This window comes from Chiloscyllium plagiosum, unplaced genomic scaffold, assembly GCF_037043375.1.
Source record: "Chiloscyllium plagiosum isolate Xiang-an unplaced genomic scaffold, Cpla_swu_hap1 HiC_scaffold_36, whole genome shotgun sequence".
NCBI lineage: Eukaryota > Metazoa > Chordata > Chondrichthyes > Orectolobiformes > Hemiscylliidae > Chiloscyllium > Chiloscyllium plagiosum.
The window spans coordinates 40,371,798-40,390,765 of NW_028270174.1; positions in this window are offsets into that span (position 1 = coordinate 40,371,798).

Below are 18,968 nucleotides of genomic sequence, written 5' to 3' on the forward strand. Positions count from 1 at the left end.
CAAAGTCTGAGGTCGCAGACAGGATCGATGCCTTCAACCCCAAAGGGTTGGTGTCCACAGACGCAGCTAGCTCAGAGCGAGGAGAGTGAAAAGGAGACAAGCCCCGATAGCTGGTCCCGCTGCCCCCTTGACACATGTGATTCCAAAGGGCTGGCCGGCTCCGTCCCTCAGGCAATTCCATCTCACAAAACATCTCATCATTCATGGAAAAAAAAGGGTCCATACTGTCACAAATTTACTTCACTGAAATTTCCATGACTTCATGGAGCCTTCCAAATTAGAGTAAATCATTGTCCCATTAACTAGATAGGTTCCATTGTTCACAGTTTTGGGGTTCATTACTGTTTCTATGCCTATCCCTTGATACGATGTCTGGCGGGTGCCATTTTGTTGGTCAAGTTGTCCCTTAACTCTGAGGATCCCTGTCCCCAGAAACAGGTGTGTCCTTATTCTGGCAGGCCTGCTGGGAAATCCTACCTGCACAGATGCCAGGTTGACCAGTTTTTCACAAAAGGCCATTTTCCTTTAGTCTTTCCTTTTAAAACTGGGGATTGCCCTGCAACTGCCACACCTAGTGTGACGTAAAGAAGGTATATTCTGTGCTGATCCTAGTTTAAGTCTCTGCTCGGATGCACTGAGGGACCTTTTTAGGATGCTGCAATAAAAGTCTGACACTTTAAAACTAAATAGATAAGTGCATGGCTTTCTGATTAATCATGGTGGGACTCAATGCCTCTGGTGCTGCTCACAAGGTTTGTGCTATTGTCTCCTCATTCTTCTCTTCCAATCCATTTGTAGTAGGCTCCTGCACTTTCATACTGCAATTCAGTGTGCAATGATACCAATCACTGCAGTGCTGCTGTAAGGAAACTGTGGACAGGCACCCAGCTCACAGATGGACCAGGCAGCATTTCAAGGCAGCTCATTCACCTCTCTTAGCATTTGCTCATTTTGAGCCTGTTTGAGCCTTTCCATGCCATTTCGTTTTTTTATCGCAGACAGAAAGCCAGCCAGCCAATTGGCATGGTGGTGTGGACATAGTGCACTCTGCCCTGTCAATCTCACACCTGCATCATGTGTCAATGGTTTATGCAGCAAATACACCAAATGGCCCGGTCTCAAAGTCTAAACAGAATGGTTCTCAGTCAAATCATGGAGGACCCCTTCAGTCAGGTGGCACAGTAACTCAAGGGCAGGCTCCAGGAGCAGTCTGAGTTTACGAGCACAGTCAGTCAGCCACATGGGTGGTCACAGTCAGGATCTGCTCCTCGTATGGGGTGAGTAGCTGAAAGTGGGAAACGTCATCTTTGGACTTGGCTGATTGTGCCTATCCTGGTCAGTTTTCCTCCTTGAAAATAGGAGAAAGGGAGGGATGAAGTGGGATGAAAGTAAGCAGCACAGCTGTCAGTGTTGGTCTCTCTCTCTCACACACACACACATGCACATACACACACTCACACACATACATACACATACATACACACACACACTCTCTCGCACACACACACACAAACACACATTCTCTCACACACATATACACACATACACATCACACATCACACACACACACACATATACACACACACACACGACACGATATGTCTCTTTCTCTCCCCACTTTCTGCACATTATGTCCCAACGAACTCCTTCCTGCTGGTATAATAACAGCAAAAGGACGTAGCTGTCCCAGTAGAAAACAGCAAAAAATCATTGATCTCTTTTTCCTTTTTTCCCTACTTTATCTACGATTGCCTTTGCAAGATATGAGAGGAACGTATTTTGCAAGATATGAATTGGCCAAATTGTTGAGCAAACTGCTAGAACCAGTTTTAAGCAAGTTTTCCCACTTATACTGTAGCCGATTCTTTCACTTTTGTGAAAATCGTGTCAGACCTACATATCAATAGCCATTTGTTCTTTCACCATTGCAAGTCTATTCACTAACATGCCATTCAAGAAAGATACTGACATTCCATTTGGTCACAATATCACGGCAATTGAAATATGCCATTGATCTCTGAAACTATTTTCAATGAACTCTTAACCTTAGCAATGCATGCAGTCATATTCAGTATCAATGACATCACGTATGCCCAATTCAGTGGCAACATTGCTCTTGCTTGCATTTTTATTGGTTTTCCTGCGAACGTCTTCAATGGAAGGCCCACTAACCTCCAGCCCCTGAGAAATGAATGACCCATGTTTACTATTTTAGAATCAGTAGCTGTTCATAAGCAACTTATTACACCTATTAAATAGACTCAGTCCTTTGAATGGAACAGTAAACCAGCGCTCTTTCCTCGATGACCAAGTTGAAACATTTGCCAATGGAGTTTCTCGTATCATCTTGCTGAACAAAATATTGATCCCAGAGATGAGGGGTTTGTCATATGAAGAGAGATTGAACAGTTTAGGCCTATACTCTCTGGAATTTAGAAGAATAAGGAGGGATCAAATTGAGGTATTTAAGATGATAAAAGGTGTGGATAAAACAGACGTGGAGCAGATGCTTCCTCTTACGGGGCATTCTGGGATGAGAGGTCATAGTCTAAGGATAAAAGGTAGCAAATTTAAAACAAAATTGAGGAGGAACCACTTCTCCTAAAGGTTTGTGAATCTGTGGAATTCACTACCCCAAAGTGTGGTGGATGTTGGGACAGTGAGTAAATTTAAAGAGGAGTTAGACAGATGTTTAATTGATAGTGGGTTAAAGGGATATGGAGAGAAGGCAGGAAAATGGGGGTGAGGAACATATCAGCCATGATCGAATGGCACAGCAGACTCAATGGGCCAAATGGCCTAATTCTGCTCCTATATCCGATGAACTGCTGAACTTATAAAACACCAGCAAGGGGAATTTTGCAGTTCCACACAATAAATCTTCAACCTTACCAACAACCACATGAGTAAGGCCCAAGCCACCTGTCCATTTTGTCAGCTTAATGCCGAGATGAGGCATATCAAAACCATCCTCACAATAATTGATACCCTAGTTGCATCATAGCCTGTTATGTATTGTAGTAACTTGTGCAAGGGTCTAATATCAGTGCATTTGGTCCTTTCTGTCATTTTTTAGCGGCTTAACTTTAAACAACTATGCAAAGCAACGTAAACCAAGAGAATCGAAACAACAGCTAAGTGATAAAAAAAGATTTGCGTATATATTATGCTTTTCAGCCAATGAAGCATTTTTGAAATATGGTCATTGGTTAATGTGGTAATGCAAAAGGTAATTCATGCATGACAAATTCTCATAAATAGCAAAGTGACAATGACAATTACATTATGATGTTGACTGAGGGAAAAAAAAGATCTGTTCTTAGTTCCATGGAATCTTTTGAATCCTGTGTTTAATATCTCATCCAAAAGACAGCACATGCAATTACACAGCACTCAACTCTCAGTCTTGTTTCTTTTTCTCAAGTCAATTTAAATCTGGTCCCTTCTGACTCAGAGGTGAGATTACTCTTTCCACTGCTCAAAATTAAGGAAGCAGCTGTTAGGAAACTTAAGTGGTATTTAGTTTTGACTACAATATGCCAGGATTCAGGAACTCTCCTTCCCAGGGAGCTAGTGCAGTGACATCGGCAGGAGCTTATTCTGCACCTCTAAAAAGAACATTTTAGAAGTGCAGAATGCCATTTTGCAACCTGCAGACATTTCTGAGCTTCAAGTATCCTCATGAGAAACTAACAAGGTTGGGGGCGGTGGGGCTGGGGGGGGGGGGGGGGGGGGGATCTCGAGTGAATGTACAGGTAGAAAAGTCCTAAAGTGATCTGCAAATTTGACAAATTTTTCATTTTGTTTCTTAATTTACTAACACTAAACCCCAATTGCTATTTTTACTGACAGTTAGGTGAAACAAGCTTAATTGAATTGAGGTAGTGGGCAGCTTCACCTTTAGAGATTAACTAGAGACCAATCTGCAAAACAGTCCTGATTTTGGAGGGAAGTGGTGTGAAACTCCTATTTATGCCAGACCTGTCCTGACAGTCTGTTCAGCATGAGAATTGGCTGATTCCAAGTCCGACCACAAATTTTACAGAGAGCTGTCATAGAGTGCCCAATACTTTGCCAAATTCAAACCAGTTTGGACTAGAAGACAAGAATTACTTCACATCACCTCTAGTCATTGATAACTGATTTGGGCACAGCCTCTTCTTCATCAATTCAAGTGAAAAATGAGGAATATTTTAACATTGTGAGAGATGTCAATTTAAGATTTAACATTCATAAAGGTTGAATTTCATTTAATGATTACAACTATACTTTTTGCCTCTGCCACATCTTTCAGCTTTTGCATGTTAAGCAATTTTGACAAAAAATATGCCCTAATCTTTCTCTGTCAAGTATTAACTGCATTTCACATTATTTCTGTGGTAAATAGTCTATTTTTATCAGTTGAACTCTTTCCACTTTAGCTGCAATTTTTTTTGTGACTAGATCACAATAAACATCACTGCAAAGGACAGCAGCCTTTTCTCATGGCTTCAGCCCAAAGTAAATGGCACAGGGTGACAACTGATTGCCATACATAAAGATGTTATTACAGATATAAAGTTCCACCACAATGACATCTTGGAATAGTAACATAATTTTGTAAAGACAATTTTGATAGATTTAGCGCATTTTCAAATGAAAAACAGATGACAGACTTAGACTTGTGGACCTCTAACTGGTGTGGGGTGCTCAGATCAGCAGCAAAGGGGCACTCCAGTCGGATAGAGACAATGAGCAGAGTGACATTGAGCAGTACCTGCCTGCTGGGAGATAGCACTTCCTTGGCTGAGACAGTCCCTTAATCCTAAGGATGAATTACCTCGGGATGTTCTTGGTGTTTGAGCTTGGCCTCTGGCTGGATTAGTCAGAGACGTTTGGCACCTTTACGGATGATTCTTCACCAGTTCGTGCAATCTTGGGCAAGCTATACCCATAAATTGCTGGAAATGTTGCATCTTTCAGGCGTCCTTGAAATATTTTCTATGTCCTTCAAGTACCCACTCACTGTGACAGACCTCAGAGTAAAGGGCTTGTTTTGGGAGTCTGTGTCATCATGCAGATGAGGGGAATGTGAGGACTGCAGATGCTGGAGGTCTGAGTCGAAAAGTGTGGCACTGGAAAAGCACAGCAGGTCAGGCAGCATCCAAGGAGCAGGAAAATCAATGTATTGGGCATAGGTCTTTCATCAGGAATGTGCTTGGGGGGGAAGGGGGATGAGAGATAAATAGGAAGGGGGGTGGGGCTGGAGGGGAAGGTAGCTAGGAAGGTGATAGGTGGATGCAGGTGGGGGTGGTGATGGTGACAGGTTGGAATGGAGGGTGGAGCAGATAGGTGGGAATGAAGACGGACAGGTGGGACAGTTCAAGAGGGTGATACTGAGTTGGAGGGCTAAATGTGGGATGAGGTGGGGGGAGGAGAGATGAGGAAACTGGTGAAATCGACATTAACGCCTTATGGTTGGAGGGTCCCAAGGCGGAAGATGAGGTGTTCTTCCTCCAGGTGTTGGGTGGCTAGGATTTGGCGGTGGATGAAACCCAGGACTTGCATGTCCTTGGCAGAGTGGAAGGGGGGTGATGAAGTGGTCGGCCACAGGGCATTGGGGGTGTTAGGTGCATGTGTCCCAAAGATGTTCCCTGAAACATTCTGCGAGTTTGCGTCTTGTCTCCCCAATCTAGAAGAGACCACATCGAGAGCAATGGATACAGTAGATCAGGTGGTACAAAAAAGGAGATTGAGGGGGGACCTGATTGAGGTCTACAAAATCATGAAGGGTATATACAAGGTAGATAGAGATAAGTTTTTTCCCAGGGTGAGGGATTCAATAATGAGAGGTCACGCATTCAAGGTCAGAGGTGAAAAGTTTAAGGAGGATACACACGGAAAGTACTTTACACAGAGGGTGGTAGGTGCCTGGAATGCGTTGCCAGCCGAGGTAGTAGAGGCAGGCATGGTAGATTCATTTAAGGTACATCTGGACAAATGCATGAGTAGGTGGGAAGCAGAGGGATACAGATGCTTAGGAATTGGGCGACAGGTTTAGACAGTGGATTGGATTGGCTCAGGCTTGGAGGGCCGAAGGGCCTGTTCCTGAGCTGTACATTTTCTTTGTTCTTTGTTTGGATGTGCAGGAAAATCTCTGCCAGATGCCCCCAATCGCAACAAGGACAGAAACCTCACCAATCTCCAGACACAGCACATCATGGGGCAGCACGGTGGCACAGTGGTTAGCACTGCTGCCTCACAGTGCCAGGGACCTGGGTTCAATTCCTGCCTCGGGCAACTGTCTGTGTGGAGTTTTCTCCGGGTGCTCCGGTTTCCTCCCACAATCCAAAAATGTGCAGGCCAGGTGAATTGGCCATACTAAATTGCCCGTAGTGTTAGGTGAAGGGGTAAATGTAGGGGAATGGGTCTGGGTAGGCTGCTCTTTGGAGGGACGGTGTGGACTTGTTGGGCCGAAGGGCCAATTTCCACACTCTAAGTAATCTAATCATCCTCCGCCATTTCCGCCACCTACAAACAGACCCCACCATCAGACATATATTTCCTTCCCCTTCACTATCAGCATTCCGCAGAGACCATTCCCAACACAAATCCCTCATTAGGCCCATGCTCCCCCTCCACTAAGCCACCCACCGCAGGAGGTATAAAACCTGTGTCCATACCTCCCCTTCACCTCCATCCAAGGCCCCAAAGGCTCCTTCCACATACAGCAGGGCTTTTCCTGCACCTGCACACACCTCATCTACATTGTGCTTTTCTCTTGATATGGTCTCCTCTACACTGGGGAGAAAGAGACACCAACTCATGGAACATTTCAGAGAACATCTCTGGGACACACACACCAAACAACCGCCCTGTGGCCCACCACTTCTACTCCCCCTCCCACTCTACCCAGGACATGCAAGTCCTGGGCCTCCTCCACCACCAAATCCTAGCCACCCGATGCCTGGAGGAAGAACACCTCATGTTCCACCTTGGGATTCTCCAACCACATGGCATCAACGTCGATTTCACCAGTTTCCTCATCTCCTCTCTCCCCACCTCATCCCAGACCCAACCCTCCAACCTGGCACCACCCTCTTGAACTGTCCCACTTGTCCATCTTCCTTCCCACCTCTCTGCTCCACCCTCTGCCCTGACCTACCACCATCACCTCCCACCTGCATCCACCTATCGCCTTCCCAGCTACCTTGCTCCAGCTCCTCCCCCCCCCTCCTATTTATCTCTCAGTCCCCTTCCACATTCCTGATGAAGGGCTAATGCCCAAAATGTTGATTCTCCTGCTGCCTGATCTGCGGTGCTTTTCCAGCATCACCACACGTTTCAACTCATCATGCAGATGATGTGACTTACCCAAAAGATCTGATTGACAGCAAGCAGTGTTTAGATGCAGGAATTCTGATTTGAGAGATGACACTTAAAAAGGAATGCCTATTTTGCCAGTGGATTGGCAGGAATTTGCAGAGGGCATCACTGGTGATCCTTTTTTTCCAGTCCTTTATGGAATGTGAGTTTCGTTGACAAGGTCAACATTTGTAGCCCATTCTATGTCCTGCCAAAAGGCCCAAGCTGGGAAAAGTAAGGTAATGTTAAAGTAAGATACATAGAGCCAGACTGCAATGAGATAGTGTGAGTGTATGACAATTTGATTCAACGTGGTAGTTCAGTGCATGGAGGAAAGATGTGCTTTAAATGCGGTTTATTGCAAGAAATTAAGTTTGCTGAGTGGAAAGTTTAGTGAAGGTATGTAGAATGTGTTCCTTTATAAGTAGTTTCTGTTAGGGACTTGGTTTCAAAGTCATGAAATTTTGAAAATTATACCAACCTAACACAAGACAAATAAGTTTATATTAAATAGGAAGTTTAAGGTATGACAGAACAGCTCAGCCAAGTGAAATGGCCTTTTGATGGCATGGGGAAAGTCGCAGACACTTCACGTCTCTTATATAAGGACCCACGCTGGAAATTTCACCAGGATGACAAGCCTCAGCTGTGAGTTTCAGAACTCCAGTGACTGGAGTCACTCTGGTGCATCCACAGGGCAGAGAAATACATAGCTAGCACTTGTGGTGATGTTGTCACACAGGGTAGGTTCACACAGGCAGATTTGGAATGGGTGACTCCAATGCAATGGAAGGGAGAAATGGTAATGCAGTTGGTCCTGCTAACTAATTGGTTTCTTGTTCCAGATACTGATGAATGTGACGGTTCCACAGAGAGATGCAGTGAGGGTTAAGCCCAAGAGACTATAGGTAGCTCAGCTACACAAAAGGGAAGGAAGATGAGTGAGAAAGCAGTAGGCAGAGATGATTCATTGGTTAGGGGAGCAGACATATATTTCTGTGGTTGTCCCCGAGGTGTCAGAGTCAAAGATATCACAGAGCAGCTGCAGGGTATTCTTGAGGAGGGGTCAGGGGTCATAGTCCATATTGATACCAATGACATAGGTAGTAAGGGTGAGGTGATCCTGCAGTAGGAATATAAGCAGCTTTGTGGAAAATGAGCAAGCAGGTCCTTAAATGCAGTATTTCCCAGATTAAACCGAGTGCCATGTACAAGTGAGTACAGAAATAGTTTGATAAATGGCTGAATGTGTAGCTGGAAAAATGGTGCAGGAGAGAGATCCTTAAATTCCTGAGATACCGAAACTGGCTCTGTGTCACAATGGCACCTGTAGAAACCCATATACAGGGTGCACCTGAACAGAGTCTGGATCAATACTCCCTTTAATTTATTTCCTGGTCAGTGACTGGTATGCAGAGAATCTTTGAGGTATCTCCAAATAGCAGCTTAGAGGGAATACTGGTCAGGCCTAATTGTTTTGTGGGGTATGATGTTAAAGGGGGTTTAAACTAACATGGTAGAGATGTGGGAACCAAGAAAGTATATCAGACAGTTATACCAGGGTAGATAAACGGCCAGGAGAGATAGGTAGCATCAGAATGGGGAATAGTAAATTAATAGGAGCTGATGCAGCAAGGAAGAAAGAAATGAAGACTAAATCAGGCTTACACTGCATGAACATGAATGCACAGAGCATAGTCAAACAGAATGTGGAACTTTATTGCTGGAACAGCACAGCAGGTCAGGCAGCATCCAGGGAACAGGAGATTCGACGTTTCGGGCACAGGCCCTTCTTCAGGAAAGCTTGTTTGTTTAAGTCACATCTAGCCGACTCATCATGAAATGCCAACTCTAATTTATGTTTGGGGAGGTGGGGTGGGCAGGGTAACTGTGAAAAGAGTTTGCAGTTGTCTCTGTAGGATGGTGTTTCCAACACTTTAGTGTAAACTCAAGTGGCTCAGTGATGTACTGCTGATTTCCTGTACTGTTGATTGATCATAGGTGACAGGAGAAGGGCTGAAGAAAAGCTCATGACCGAAACATCGATTCTCCTGCTCCTTGGATGCTGCCTGACCTGCTGCGCTTTTCCAGCAACACATTTTCAGCTCTGATCATAGGTGACAGCCTGGTGAGGCTACCAAACAGGATTACTTGCATCCCAAACAGCATAAGGAAAACATGATTGATGGAGCTAATCCATCCCACAAATAAAAGATCAGATATGAGCTCTGCAGTACTGCCAAACCTGGTCATGTTTGCATGGACAATTCAACAACTTGCTGAAGGAGGGATCTCCACAAATATCCCCATCCTCAGTGATAGGAGAGCACAACACACGAGTGCAAAAGATAAGACTGAAGCATTTGCAACAATCTTCAGCCAGAGGTGCCGAGTGAATGATCCATCTTGGCCTCCTCTAGTGGTCCCCAACAACACAAATGCTAGTCTTTAGCCAATTTGATTCACTCCATGTGTAATCAGTTGAAGGATTGCATACTACAAAGGCTATAGGTCCTGACAATATTCTTGCATTAGTACTGAAGACTTGTGCTCCAGAACTCATTGCATCCCCTAGACAAGCTGTTCCAGTACAGCCACAACACTGGCAGTAATGTGGACACTTGCCCAGTTTTGTTCTGTACACAAAAAGCAGGATAAATCTAACTTGGCCAATTAGTGTGAAGAGAAGGGGTGAGGGCAGAGGTGCAGGAAATGTGTTGGACATGACTGTCAACCATGCTAGTGGAGAATCTGCAGTTGAGGATAAAGGTGGACATTTCTGAGGCCCTCTTGCAGGAGATGGCATGTTCAGAACAGATGTGAGAGAGATGGAGTAACTGGAAAAATGGAATGGAATATTTATGGGAGGCAGATAACTGTGGGAGTTCTCTTCCCTCTTACAACACCGATAATGTCCACCCGGTCCTCATTTTCCACCTCACCAGCATCTGCATCCAAAGGATCATAAACCACCATTTCCGCTACCCCCAGTGGATGCCACCACCAGACACATATTCCCCTTTCCTCCCTTCCACAGGAACCATTCCCTCTGGGATGCACTCATCCACTCCTCCTCCACTCCCAACCCCTCCCTACACCCCCATGGCATCTTCCCATGCAATCCCAATGGATGTAACACCGGCCTGCTTACCTTCCTCTCCTCACTAGCCAAGGCCCAGGCACAAGTTCCAGGTGAAGCAGCGATTTACGTGCACTTCACTCAATCTAGTCTACTGTTTTCACTGTTCAAAATATTATCTCCCCTACTTTGGGGAGATGAAATGCAGACAGGGCGACCGCTTTATGGAACGCCTACATTCTATCTACAAAAATAATCCTGAGCTTCCCACTTTAACACTCCACCATGTTATCTGTCCAAGCTTGCTGCATATGGTTAGGAATTTGATCGCCTTACACTATACTCATTTTATTGTTTTGTGATATTCTTAGTTTGGTTAAACTTATTTTTGAATGTTAGTTCTTGTGAAGGTTGTTGTTATAGCAGTAACATTAAAAGGTGTTGAAGTTTCAGCTGTTTCAAATGTTGTTTTCAAACCAGTGAAGTAATAGAGATTTTATTAACTTCACCATTAAGGCTCTATGATTTTTAGAAGGTTAGACAGAGTTACAAGGAAGAATTTAAGTTAATATGGGAGAGATGAAGAGGACAGAGTGGGGGGTGTAGTGAAGTTGAGATGAAGTGTGGGAGTGTTATCCAATTGGTAATTTGGAGTGTGGGTCAAAGAGGCTGCAAGATGTTAAGCAGGGCAGGGTAGTATTCTGAAGATGCGAAATCCAAATATTTACTTGTCATGACATCGACTGGACCCACATTAACATGGACCTTGAATTTCTGAAAAGGACACTTTACAAGGGCAGGGCATTGGCTACAATAGTAACAATGTTACATCTATAAGGAACAAGGTGCAGATGGAGAGACTCAGTCTGCAAGTTCTTTAGAGAGACATCATAAAGTGCAGTTGGGGAGGAATAAGGCTATTACATTTTGAATCCAAGATGGACAAACGGAAATTAAGATAACTTGCCTGAGGATCAAGATCCCTTTACACACTCCCTCTCTCACACTTTCTATGGAGCTCCTCTTAGCAGATGTGTGAGCTGAAAATCTGTCAGAAGTCATCACTTGCGGTAGATTCTTTAAGTGGATTTCAGAATCTGTCTCACCATCTCCAGCAAAGAAAGTTCTGCCAGCCACAAGCATTCTAGCAAGCCACCATGCCACTTTGTAAGGACCTCAGAGTGGCACGGTGGCTCACTGGTTAGCACTGCTGCCTCACAGCACCAGGGACCCGGCTTCAATCCCAGCCTCAGGTGACTGTCTGTGTGGAGTTTGCACATTCTCCCCGTGTCTGCATGGGTTCCCTTCCACAGTCCAAATATGTGCAGGTCAGGTGAATTGGCTATTCTAAATTGCCCCTGGAGTTAAGGGGAATGGGTCTGGGTGAGTCACTCTTTTGAGGGTCGGTATGGACTAGTTGGGCCGAAGGGCCTGTTTCCACACTGTAGGAAATCTAATCTAATCCAAACACCTTGTGTCTGTGTAAAGCACTTCCACTATGGAAGACCATTAGGGACAATCTATGCATAATCATCTTCTCCTGAGTTTATCTGTCATTTGGCCAAACGACTTTTTGATCTAATACTCAGCAAAGTTTTTATATTCATGTTTCCTCTGATTTGTGTGAGTGTGTCAGCTTTCCAGAATTATAGTTGTAAATGTTTGCACAGGCTCTTAATAATCTTTGTTGAGTCATTTTCATTTGTGATAAGTGAGCTACTGTTTGTTAACTAAAGAAATCTGGGTGACTTGCTTCTAATAGTAAACTAGATACAGCCTGCAACATATATAATTGGGCATATCACCAACTGAGTTAAACGCAAACTTCATGTTATGACCAGTGGAGGAGTGAGTTTAGGAAAGGAAGGCAGTTCACCCCACCCCCCCAACATCAGTCTTAACAATAGCAAGGAATCAGAACGGTGGAAAGTGAGGAAGAGAAGAAATTTCCAATCTGAAGGAATTTATATTGTAACTGACAAGAGTTAGTTAGGTCTGCTGTTATTTGACACATAAAGGAGTGATCTCGAGTTTAGGATTGAGAACCTTATCAACATTTGTTGAATGACTATCTGTAGTGATTGTAATGAGGTCAACCAGGTGGACCTCATAGAATAAGAGTTTCCTGGTTGGGGCTGATAATCTGGTCCAATCAGGGAGCCCTGGCTGACAGATTAAAAGGGGAGTGTCAGAGGTTCTGTTCATTCTTAGAGCTGCATCAGTGTCAAGGACTCTCCATGTGTAAATAAAGGGTGATTGGTGACGGGATACTGGCTTGCTTGGAGTGATTGCACTATCAAACTGGACAGTTCTCGTAAATTGTGCAATATCATAAACAATGGTTGCTTGAGAAAAGGACTGGCAATGTATGCAATGACAAGTTTAATGGGCTGAATGGTTTATTGCCATGCTATTATAGTTCCTGATTTGGAGTAAATGAGCAAAACCAGGAGACGATGCAGTGGATGGAATTGAATGTTTGCAAATACCAGTAGAGGAATAATCATGACTGTGCAGTTCTGATGCTACAGGATTTTAAGAAATAACTGTCAAACAATCTCTCTTCAAAATCTGTAACATGTAAAGCAAATATGTAAGCTTTAAAAGCCCTTTCAAGATATATGTCACAACATCTGTTACATTGGGCTAGTTCAAAGCCAAGTGCACTGTGTTATCTCAGCAACAATCACAAAAGGAGACGTTTGCATTTTTGATTAACACAGCGGGTCCTTCCAAAGGTGCAAGAATTCACAGCTTCTGGGAGAGAAAAACACAGCAAAGGACTTCAACATGAGTAACTGCTTTGTGTGATGGAACAATGTCACATTTGAAACTAGCCTAGCTGTCAGATAAAGACAAATTGCAAAAGGCATTCTGTGCAGAGACCAAGAGAGAAACCTCTTGTTTCTCAAGAGGGACAAGGGGAAGGTATCTGCACCTGATGTACTGAACCAGGTTACCGAGAGCAAGGAAAAGGAAGCCTTCACTCAGTCCCAGGAATTGTTCTACTTGGTAAACTTGCAAAAAAATGCCCAACTCTTCAACTGCAGAAGCCATCACAACAGCAGAATCTGACTTCAATTTTGGTCCCTTCAATTTAGAAAGCAAATCTTCAATCGAATCAGACCTGCAGCGATAATAGAGACTGATCTCATTTTAATCTTCATGTGTATCCTTATTCTTAATTTAAATCTTAACTCTAATGACTTTACCACTTTTTAATTAAATAACTTTCAGCAATATTTGTGTAATACATAAAACTTTTATCATTGTTGACACATAAAGCTGTGCCGCATATCAGATTTAAACTAAAACATTCAAAAAGCTACAAACAAACTTTTAGTTCACATTCTGAGGACTGGTCTGGCGTTGACATGAGAACGATCCTAATGACAGATTGTGACAGAATTATAAGAAGGATATAAGAAATTGAGGCAGCAATAGGTCATTCGGCCCTTAAGAACACAATGCTATTCAATAAAATCATTGATGAATTGTTACATCAACTTCATTGATTGAACTACCCCATATTCCTTGATTCCCTGAATATCCTGCTGTGATGACTTCTGTAGTCAAATAGTTGGGCATTGTTCTCACAGGTTTACCAAGTGTAAGGACTGAGTGAAGACTCTCTTTTCCTTGTTTTTATGGCATAGCAGGTTGTGGATCTCGGTAACCTGGTTCAGTCCACCAGGCTTCCCCCATGTCCCTCTTGAGAAACAGTGATCACTTCAAGAGGTTTCTCTCCTGGTCTCTGCACAGAATGCCTTTTGCAATATATTCATTGACTAAGCCTTCACAGCTATCTAGGGTGGAGATTCCCAATGATTCTCACCCTGTGAGTGGAGGCATTTGCTCTCCTCTCAGTCACAATTGGCACTCTTTGATCTGAGGCTGGCATTTAATTCTAGTCAAGGAAAACATTCTCACAGCATCTATGCTATCAAAATGCTGTGTTTCAATTAATAACTCCTCGTTATTCTAAACTGCTAGTCAGCTCAACCTTTCCTTGTCAGTAATCTCCTTATTCCAGGAATAAGTCCAGTGAACCTCCATTGTAAAAGGTAAAGTTGCCATTTTCATACTGGACCATAGGGATGCACTCAGGTTACAAAGAGATGACTGATGGTGGTTTAACCAGAAGGTCACCTCAGATGAATGGAGATATAACCTCATCTGGTGGGGAATAGAATCCACACTGTTGACAAATTGGCTGAGCTAACTGATTCCCACCCCCATAGTGCTCTCTACAAGGCAAGTATATTAGGCAGCACCCTGACTCAGTGGTTAACACTGCTGCCTCACTGCACCAGAGAACCAGGTTTGATTCCAGCCCTGGGTGATTGTCTGCGTGGAGTTTCCTCTGAGTGCTCTGGTTTCCTCCCACAGTCCAAAGATGTGCAGGTTAGGTGGCTTGGCCATGTTAAATTTCCCATAGCAATGAGAAATGCAGGATTACAGGGATAGGGTAGGGACATTAGTCTGGCAGGATGCTCTTCAGAGGGTCAGTGTACATTCAATGGACCAAATGGCCGGCTTCCACACTGTAGGGAGTCTATGATACCCTCCCTCATACTTTCTCATCTACCTTTTCAGAGATGTCATTACACACCTCTAGACCAGGTGGGACATGTATGATATGTGTCTCAGATGGTAGCACTCATGCCCCTAAACCAAAATTCAAGTGCAATTCCTGTATTTGAGCATAACAATTTAGGATGACACTTCAGTGCAGTATTGGGGAAGTACAGTTGCTACCTCTCAGATAAGATGCTGTCTTTCTTACCTGGAACATGACACATAACCACATTACTCATAAAGCCTCCTGTGCAAGGTTCAGATTGATTTTCAGTTTTAAAAAATGAGAACCTGAATTCAGCAGTTGTCTACAAACATAAGCTATGTATTTTATTGCAATCACAACAAAACAAATTTGACACATAAGCAAAATATTGCAGTTGCTGGAAATCTGAAATAAGAAAACACAAAGTACTGGAAATATTCAGCTGATCATGCAGCATCTGAAACGAGAGAAACACTTAACATTGCAGGTCAGTGAGCTTTCAACAAAATTGCAAACAAGTTAGAGATCTCACAGGATTTGAACAAAAACAAACATAGGGCAAGTGGGGAGGGCACCAAAAACAAAGGCAAAACTCTGCTAAACAGTGAAATGGAGGAAGAGTTAAATGAGAAAGGGGATGATGGTGCACATGACAGAAACAAACGTCACATCGAGAGCATTTGTAAATTCGCCAACAACTAAAAAATATGTGGCCATGTGTTATTGTTGAACTCAAAGTCGAATCTGAAAGATTAGAGGGTAGGACTGAAAGGTGGGCTGCTGTTCCTCAAACATTTATTGGACTTCATTAGAAAGCAGAGGCAGAAGTGTTCCACAAAACAATCAACCAATCACCGTTTGGTCTCCTCAATTACATGAGAGTACATCATGAGCAGTGCATGCAATTATTAAATTGAAAGAAGTGTGTGTAAATCATTGTATTTTCCTCAAAAGAGTGTTTAGAGCTCTAGACAACAGAGAGTGTGGAAGTTCAAAGGGGCAGGTAGAATATGTGTGGGAATATGTGTTGCATATGAAGCTGTTGAGGGAAGAGAAGTGATGTTGGGTGTCTTAACCCTGGGCTCTTCTCACCATTTACATTCTAACTGTTCTTTCCCCATAGCAACTGATAGTAAATCTCACTACAAACTCAAAGATCTTTTATCAGTAATTATTGTGTTGGCCTTTAATTTGTCATTAATTTGTAATAAATTATAAGCAATTGGAATGTAAATAACTTGATGTAATGCAATTACATTAATATATTTTTAATTATAGGCCAAAAGATGAGGTAGTGATTTTAGACTAGCATCAACAGGAACATAAGATCGAATCCCACTACAGCATCTTACAGAAATTCAATTCAATTCTTTGAGTGCAGCTATAGTTATCAAGCTGTGGATAAACTCTGGGTTGGCAAACATCAAGGCTTGGATTTTTGTCATGGTTGGTAAACCTCTCCATCCTTGCGAAAGTGGCGGAAGAGGCTGTAAATCAGAGGTTTACTGGAATGAGGTGGATTGCCTTAGGAGGAAAGGCTCGACCTGCATTCTGTGGAGTTCAGAAGAGTCAGAGTTGACTTTATTGAAACCTGTAAGATCCTGAGGGGACTTGACCAGATGGATGTTAAAACGACGATTCCTCTTGTGGGAGAATCCAGAACTACAGGCCATGGTTTTAAAAAGGTGGAAAGCATTTAAAACAGAAACAAGGAAACATTTTTTTTCCTCAGAGGATTGTAAATCTTTGGAATTCCTTTCCTCAAAAGGCAGTGGGTTCAGCATCTTTAAATATCTTAAAGGCAGACTTCAATACTTTCTTGATTACCATGATCTTACTGCTATTTGTGACTCACATCCCAAGCGTTGTCTATTCCACTTTCACAGGGTGGGATTGGGCCAGGTTACATTTTGCTCATGCACATTCAGCCCATCAGGTCCACACCAATCCTCCAAAGATGACCCTACCCTATCCCTGTAATCCCATATTTCCCATTGCTAATCCACCTAGCCTGCATATCTCTGGACACTATGGGCAATTTAACATGGCCAATCCACCTAACCTGCACATCTTTGGACTGTGGGAGGAAACTGAAGCACCCGGAGGTAACCCACGCAGACATGGGGAGAATGCACAAAGTTTGAGAGAAGATTTGTAGCTCGGGTGCTCGTTGTTGTGGTTCTGTTCGCCGAGCTGGGAATTTGTCTTGCAAACGTTTCGTCCCCTGTCTAGGTGGCATCCTCAGTGCTTGGGAGCCTCCTGTGAAGCGCTTCTGTGATGTTTCCTCCAGCATTTATAGTGGCCTGTCTCTGCCACTTCCGGTTGTCAGTTCCAGCTGTCCGCTGTAGTGGCCGGTATATTGGGTCCAGGTCGATGTGTTTGTTGATAGAGTCTGTGGATGAGTGCCATGCCTCTAGGAATTCCCTGGCTGTTCTCTGTTTGGCTTGCCCTATAATGGTAGTGTTGTCCCAGTCGAATTCATGTTGCTTGTCGTCTGCGTGTGTGGCTACTAAGGATAGCTGGTCGTGTCGTTTCGTGGCTAGTTGGTGTTCATGGATACGGATCGTTAGCTGTCTTCCTGTTTGTCCTATATAGTGTTTTGTGCATTCCTTGCATGGGATTTTGTACAGTACACTCATGAACAAAACCAATGTAGTGTACAAAATCCCATGCAAGGACTGCACAAAACACTACATAGGACAAACAGGAAGACAGCTAACGATCCATATCCATGAACACCAACTAGCCACGAAATGACACGACCAGCTATCCTTAGTAGCCACACACGCAGACGACAAGCAACATGAATTCGACTGGGACAACACTACCATTATAGGGCAAGCCAAACAGAGAACAGCCAGGGAATTCCTACAGGCATGGCACTCATCCACAGACTCTATCAACAAACACATCGACCTGGACCCAATATACCGGCCACTACAGCGGACAGCTGGAACTGACAACCGGAAGCGGCAGAGACAGGCCACTACAAATGCCGGAGGAAACATCACAGAAGCGCTTCACAGGAGGCTCCCAAGCACTGAGGATGTCACCTAGACAGGGAACGAAACGTTTGCAAGACAAATTCCCAGCTCGGCGAACAGAACCACAACAGAATGTACAAACTCCAAACAGTCACCCAAGCCTGGAATCGAACCTGGGTCCCTATCACTGTGAGGCAGCAGTGCTAACCACTGAGCCAAGCCTTTCATGCTAACCACAAAGGGTCCAGGAATTGAACCCACGCTGTTGGCTTCATTTTGCATCACACAACAGCTGTCCAGCCAACTGAGTTAACCATCTTCCCCTTGACTAACTGTGATTGGTACCCTTGATTGCATTATGGATTGTGGATGGGTTGACATAATAGGTGTAAAGACTGACTGTTGCAGACTGGCACATCCTAACACCAGGCCTACATGCTTAGGGTCACACTAAAGTTTGGGATAGTTGCTGCAAAAGTGGAACCTACCATCAAAAACTATCCAGCCAAAGTACATTGAGGGGTTGAAAACCCTTGTTTGTAAATCTTGTAAATATGTTCCTTTCTTTGGAAATCGAGGGTGGCATCATTCCTCTGGGAAAGGGGGGGAGGTTTCTGCTGTGGCTGAATTGTCCAATCCTGAAGCCGCAGACTCTGCCTGTAAAATATTTTGTTCAGACACTTTGACCAGTTTATTACTTATGATCCATGTTTACCCAGTGTATGAGACAAACAAAGGACTGTGGTTCAAACTTAATTTTATTAAAACGCTCACAAGCTATAGAAACAACCCTTGCACAAAATTTAACTTTCCCAAACTAGGCTAACTGCCTGGAAAGTACATACACTACCCACTCTGGTGAACTTACTTGAGCTGCTGGATTCAATTCACTGAGCTCCATCAATGGGGGCACTCAGGGTCTTCTCAATACAAAGGTGAGTCTCACTTGGAGTTCTCACCAGCTGAGGCTTCACTGAGGGAATGCCCACCAGGGTCA